The sequence below is a fragment of the Phoenix dactylifera genome, chromosome 2 (assembly GCF_009389715.1).
Source record: "Phoenix dactylifera cultivar Barhee BC4 chromosome 2, palm_55x_up_171113_PBpolish2nd_filt_p, whole genome shotgun sequence".
In the NCBI taxonomy this organism is placed as follows: Eukaryota; Viridiplantae; Streptophyta; class Magnoliopsida; order Arecales; family Arecaceae; genus Phoenix; species Phoenix dactylifera.
The window spans coordinates 9,608,841-9,615,411 of record NC_052393.1 but is presented as its reverse complement, the minus strand read 5'-3'; the positions used below and the strand labels follow the sequence as shown (position 1 = coordinate 9,615,411).

The 6,571-nt window shown below is 37.2% G+C and overlaps 1 long non-coding RNA gene across 1 annotated transcript; it reads right to left on the bottom strand.

Annotated features, from left to right (window-relative positions):
- Positions 1-1,519: 1,519 nt before the first annotated feature.
- Positions 1,520-6,361, bottom strand: LOC103716552. Its single transcript, XR_005509171.1, has 3 exons — positions 6,171-6,361; positions 2,011-2,064; positions 1,520-1,778 (listed from the first exon to the last, which is right to left on the bottom strand). It is a non-coding gene; the product is annotated as an uncharacterized LOC103716552 (long non-coding RNA).
- Positions 6,362-6,571: the final 210 nt, after the last annotated feature.

Genomic DNA, 6,571 nt, shown 5'->3' with positions numbered 1-6,571 from the left:
TCGCAGAAGCCTTTGAATATGGACAACGCCACCTTCTGAACCTGAAATCCTTAAAAAAAGAAACCTGAATTATTAACCTTCATCCGCAAGAAGGGTTCATTAAGTTTCCTCTTACTGTATTACCACAGATTCTATTCCATACTGAAACTCTTTTATTTAACATGATAATCATATTTTCGTTCTGTTATTGTCTAGTTTTCCAAATATCTCAATGGTTTATCAGATATCTCAATTCATAAATAATTCTCCACTTTTCGATCTCTGAACCTTAGTTCATGTTGTATTAGGGAACCATGAAGATGAGGCATTCATGAAACATTTTCGAAAGCAGCAGCTCCCCATATACTCGTCACCAGATGGATTGGAATCGGGAAAACCCATTGTCAAATTAGATTTTGATCCAGTTGCACGTATTATTCCGGATATCAATCCCCGCGTGCCTTGACTAAGTGGCAAAGATGTCGGAGCCTACAGAAGGATAGGGCTGCAGCTTGTAGGCTTAGAGGATCTGTACTCACTGGAACACACCGCCATCTGCATTAAATAAGATCTTGAGCTTTAAAAAACAGAGTTGAGCTAGGTCCATCAGACAGTTTAATTCGCATCCAGCTTCTATGGTCCTTATCAGCAGCTTATAGTACCCATAGAAGGTCACCTTAATTAATTTTTTACTAGTGAAGCCACATCATGTATATGTTTTTAATTTCTGCATCAATATTTTCAATCGAATGTCTATGAGAAAGATCCCTCTTTGCTCACATTTAATTATGAACTTGGCATCCACCTCCGACTACCATCAGAAACACAGTTGGTGTCCCGGCGCAACATCTTATGCCATTACTTCGTTTTGATCATTGGAAAAAAAAAGGGAAAAAGAAAGCAGAGGAAATCCTTCGATGGGGTAGGGGACAAGAACAAAGGATGAAACCAGGAATTGTAGATGTCACAGCAAATCTCTCTCACACACGCACACACTCAGAGAGGCAAGGCCTAAGAATCTTTCAAGAAAATGCAGCCTGCATGGAAAGGGACAAATCCTGGCCAGGTCGCGCTGCCTCATTGTACGGTAACAGAATGGTTTACTTAATGAAGCTTATTACATGATCATGAGATGAAGTAATTTTGTTGTGAGGATTCCAATCTTAAAATCAAGATGACAAACTTCCATTTCTTCTTGGTGGGGAGATTTGGATTACTAGCGGCCTATAAGAATATAAGTTTTGCTGGTGGTGACACAAAAAATTATATATCCCTCCGAGACATCGGATTCACCACATTTTTAATAATTTTGTCCAAAGGCTAATTTGTGTATCTTTTATATTAGCTTATATAATTTCAATCACTTTATCATCCAGATGGAGAATGATAATTGGCCTAAGTTTCTCTCCCCTTCACTCTTATTAGAGAAGAGGTTGGTCTGCTATAGACTCCAACGTCCTACAGTAAGTTGATGGAAATGTGACACATTGGATCATAAAAAATAAAATAAAATAAAATAAATGCATCCAGGGGGAAAATATATATGCAACGAAAAAATGCCATATAATAAGCGCGCTGGTGGCATGCATGCCTGTAAGACATAAATTCTTTTTTCTGTTTGATCACCCGAACTGAAGAATTAGGTAACATTTGATGTTTTTATGTTTTCAAAGGTTTGTAAAAATGTTTTTATGCTTACACAATCAGCAGCGGAGAGCTACCACAAAATTCTTCCATGTCCAAAAATGTTTCCACGTTAATCAGCTTCAGCTATCACCTTGGCGCTGATAGACCAACCTCTAAATGGGACAAACAATACATATGAATTAGAAGAAGAGAACATGAAGTGACAACTCTAGTATACTGAGTAAGAATTAAAAGAAGGGCTTGAGGCAGGGCATGTTAATTGTTTGCAAAACAAAGGTAAATATCCAAGCAAGAAGGAATATCTTCTGTTAAAACAAAAAAGACGAGACAGAATTCAACCTAAAGCCATGACTGTGTATGCTGCAGAAACAGGAAAAGACCCACCTTTAGGAACAGCAAAGAGGTGAAGCAAAATGTTTCACGTACCATCATTTTCATCTGGGAGAAGGACAATATTGTTATGATTTATTAAGTGATGAATATGCAATAAATTAATATTAACACTTTTTCATTCAAAAATTTATTTTAATCAATTCATTCTAGATCTAGCAATACTTAACTTTGCAGAAAACCAAATTCTAGCTACAACAAAGTAATCTTAAATCATGAGTGCATCAGTAATCTCAAGCTCTTGACAACTTGTTTAGCTGCGGCTCTGTTTTTTCCTAACTAATAAGTGTGTATTATCGGTCAAGTTACTCCAACCTCCTTCCTAGTCGCATGTCCCTTTATCTCTGACACCTGCAAACCTTTAAAAATTCACCAAACTGTTTCTCTGCCTTCACAAAGAACTTCCTGTTTCTCTGCATAGCTTAGGGCTATGAGTAATCAAACCTAACAAACTATCCTTCTGAGAAGGAATCCTATCATCCTGTAACCGCATGCATATGACCATGTGCCCGGACAGACACTTTCAGAGCCACAAGGATTAAACGGCTCTTGTAATTTCTGGTCTTGAGAAACATTAGAGTGGCCAAGAAAGTCACTGGTGACAATTCTATAGCACTCTTCTTTTATCTGAAAATGCACATTTATTCCTGAGAATTGCATCATAGGATGGTTTCAAATTCTTTGAGGAGGAATGTGATAAGGATGACTCGCTATCGTATACTTTGTCCTTCCTATGTTTTGTATGACAAGTGAAGATGGAAGCCCCCAATTTGCCATTCAATTTTATGCATATGACCATGACTTCATAATTACACAATTAAGTTTTGATCATGCATGCTTAGAAACATGATGCACACATTAAAACAATGACGGTGTCTTTATATATTATATTACAAGGGCTCCTCCAGAAAATAGGCATATGCAGATCATAGTGACAACAAAATTTTCTGCTAACCATGGAATGCTACGCAGCATTCCAATAGAGTGCATTGATTTGTGCGACCAAAAGATTGAAATAAAAAAAGAAAAGAGAACAGCGATTAGCCGATAGTTCACCAAAAACAAAAAAAAATGACTCGCATGTTTCACATCTCGAAAGTTCATCTTTACTTCAGTACAACTCATTCTGGATATAACCCAATAAATAGTTGGATTAGTCATGCAAGCAAACGAGTATCCCTTTCACTTTGGTGTTACATGTGTAGCAAGTTAATCCATGACATGTCACAAAAACATTCAAACTTGAGAATTCTGGAAAGCAAAACTGGCAAGCATTGAAGTTATTCCTTTCAAGCACTAGCAAATTCGTATGACTGCAGGAACCAAATATTTAAGTTGGTCTGACAAGATGAAAGAAATAGAGCGAATAAGTAAAGTTCTGATCCTTTATAAAACACAAGAGACCCATTAATGTTTTTCTTTGCCCTTAATCATGGTTATGTCCATATCAGATACCAGAGAAAGATCTTACATTGTGTTTATAGGCATACTGAAGCAGTGGAAGCATAAGTTTGCGAGAAGCACTTGAGTTTTCGGCTTCCTTGAGCCAGATTGAAATAAATCAGATCATGTTCTTTCAATGAAGTTCGTCCAATAGTCTTCACATGTAATTTGATTATAAAATGCTAGGTACATGGTGGAGACTAGAAGAGGAACTGATAGATGCATTTATCTAAAGATGACAAATAACTAATTGAAATTTGAAGCATCTTGAGTATCATTACAGAAATGTTCAGATTGGTTTAATATCCATATTCTGTTATAGTTTTTTGAAAAACCAAAGAATACAGAGATGCTGGCAGCAGGAAAACTGTAACTTCTTAGTAGATCTGCTTGAACTGACCCATATTCACATAACAATCACAATCGCCACATTCAATCTACACCGTACACTTAAAGACTAATTGATTACTTGTGATAGCATAATGTTGCTGGATATCCGGCAATGCTAGAATCTAAATATTCAGCTAGAAAGAACATTTCTGATTTCTAGCCCTACCAATAGATATTGAATGCCGTCAACCTGGCCCCACCCAATTTCTAGTTACCCACCTTTTTGGGAAGGAAATTATTTCTATTTGTCCTGGAACTAATTCTGATGAAATTGTACACTCTAGGGAACATTTAAATTTGTTTATATCTAACCTAATATGTAATCTTAATCACCATTGAAGCATTCATATATCTACAGCTATGCACTAAGTTACGATATAATCTTAAGAACATGTAAAAGTTTCAACATATTTAACAATATTTATGTGAAAAAATCATCAATTAAGAGTAAACCAATAATACAATTTATATTAAATTAAGACCTTGATTTTCTAGCCATGTTCAATTAATATTTCAAATATATAGTTTAATATGAGTTTCTTTTATCATCATTTAACTTTAAAAAAAAAATATTGCTCCACAGCTTTTAATCATTCTAGTTAGATGGTTTGGGGGCATGTACAACATAGACCAAAGGATAAACTAGTACAAAAGAGTGATTTGATACATATAGAAGAAAAGGGGGTAGAGGTAGACCAAAAATCACATGGGTTGAAGTAGTAAGTGAGGACTTAATATATCAATATCTTTCCGAATGTAAGGCCCTAAACCGAGCGAGATGAAGGAGAAGGGTTCATGTAGTCCACACCATCTAGTTTGGGATTAAGGCATAGTTTAGTTGAGTTGCTTTGAATCATTCTAGGTTTATCTATCCAAAAAGCAAATATATACAAATTGTTGGTCCAAGTCAAGTTAATCATCCCCAAAAGCTGAAGTTCAAAACCCTAAAACAAAAATTTGACCAACCATGCATGCCATGATTCTCTTGTCCTAATCTGCAGATATTCATTCTCTTTTCCTGGTTTTATTGCGTTGAATTGCACCACATCTTTTCCTCATGACAAGTGGGCATTCTGCTTTCAATTGAAAATTACCAGGATCCTGCTCTGCTTCTGATTCATAAGTATTTTTTCCTTTTTCCCCTTTTTCCTCATCTATCTTAGTTATCACATCGATATCGTTTCTCATAACAATATGGAATCATCATCTAGGTAGTTATCAGATATCTCTTCTAAGGAGGATTTTGAGAACTAATTAAAAAAAAGCTCATCTGGATCATGCAAGTTTTTACCAACAAGCCGTACCCACCGTTGCCCCTAAAATTGTAATCAGTCAAACTTTTTTTCCCCCTTCTAAACTTTCCAAAGAAGAATGATGGCTACAACTTACATGTTTACACACCACAGAATGAGCTCTAAACTATCTCATATGACTTTTCTTTCTCTCCTTTCTACCTAGAAGTAGGTAAGCGGTAGTTACTTCCCTTCCATTAACATTATGAAGGAACTATTGCTTTTGATAGAAAATGATAAAGCTTGAAAGAAATCATATATGTGTGGTTTTCAAAGCCTTGAAGATCATTCTACATCAACTTACTACATTCTGAAATTAAATGAATAAAGAGTTAAAAATCATTTTTCTTAGACTCTACTGAGTATATTTATGGATGTTCATTTGCTGAATTTTTACAATATGTATTAATTTTTATTTACACTGTTATGATCCTTTTTCTTTCTCAGTTTTTTTGTTTTTTTCAGCTTTTTTTTTGTGCAGTCAGGGAGTATCATTTCCCAAAGTGCTGCAACAGACCATATTTGGGTGTATGACTGCAACTGAGAAGCATCAGAACAATCCACTAAAGTAGTATTAGCTAGCAATTGGTTAGTTCAGTGCTTAATTTTGATGTCAAGGGAATGCGAAATTTTCATAGGCACAGAAGGAAAGGAACAGCACATTGGTATGCACAAAAATTGCAAACCACCAAACAACAATGACCACCTATATTAACACCCTACCTACACCACCATGCACCAGCATCAGGTTACGTCACATATTAATATACCGTCATCTCCAAACATTCACCTATTGCACTCAAATCCCATAATTCAACAGCTTAAAAACAAATACATGAAATCCTTGCACTCAGACCCCAAATTATCAACCATCTATAATCTACTCCCTCCATTTTATTCATACCCAGGTCACCACCATGCTACATCCAAAAAGAGAAAACAAAGAAAAAACGCCACATTGATTGGCAACAAAGTGGAAAGCAGGAATCTTTTATAAGAGAACAAAGAGCTCGAAGCAGAGCTACTCACAGAGCAGTCGAAACAGTGATAGAACACACATCATTAGAGTCCGGGATAGGTGCGGCAGAGGATACCTGTGAGAGCGCGCGGCAACTCCTAGACGTCAAAGCTCAGCCGCGACGTCAGCCTCGCCGCCGCCACCGCGCTGTGCAAGCGGAGAAGAGATCCGCCGCAGCATCCCCGCTCCACCGGCAACCTTTAAAAAGACAACTTTTTTCATTAGAATACGACCAGAAACCAAAGAAATACTGCAGACTGCCATTACGACTCGCTGACCTAGAGAAGGGTGAGAACCGGCGAGCAGGAGGAGGGATTGGCGGCGGACCCGCCAGCGAAGGGCGGCGATCGGCGCGGCCGTCTTCGACTTGGCGCGCGAATGACCTGAGGCCAAGAATAGAGCGATGCGGTTT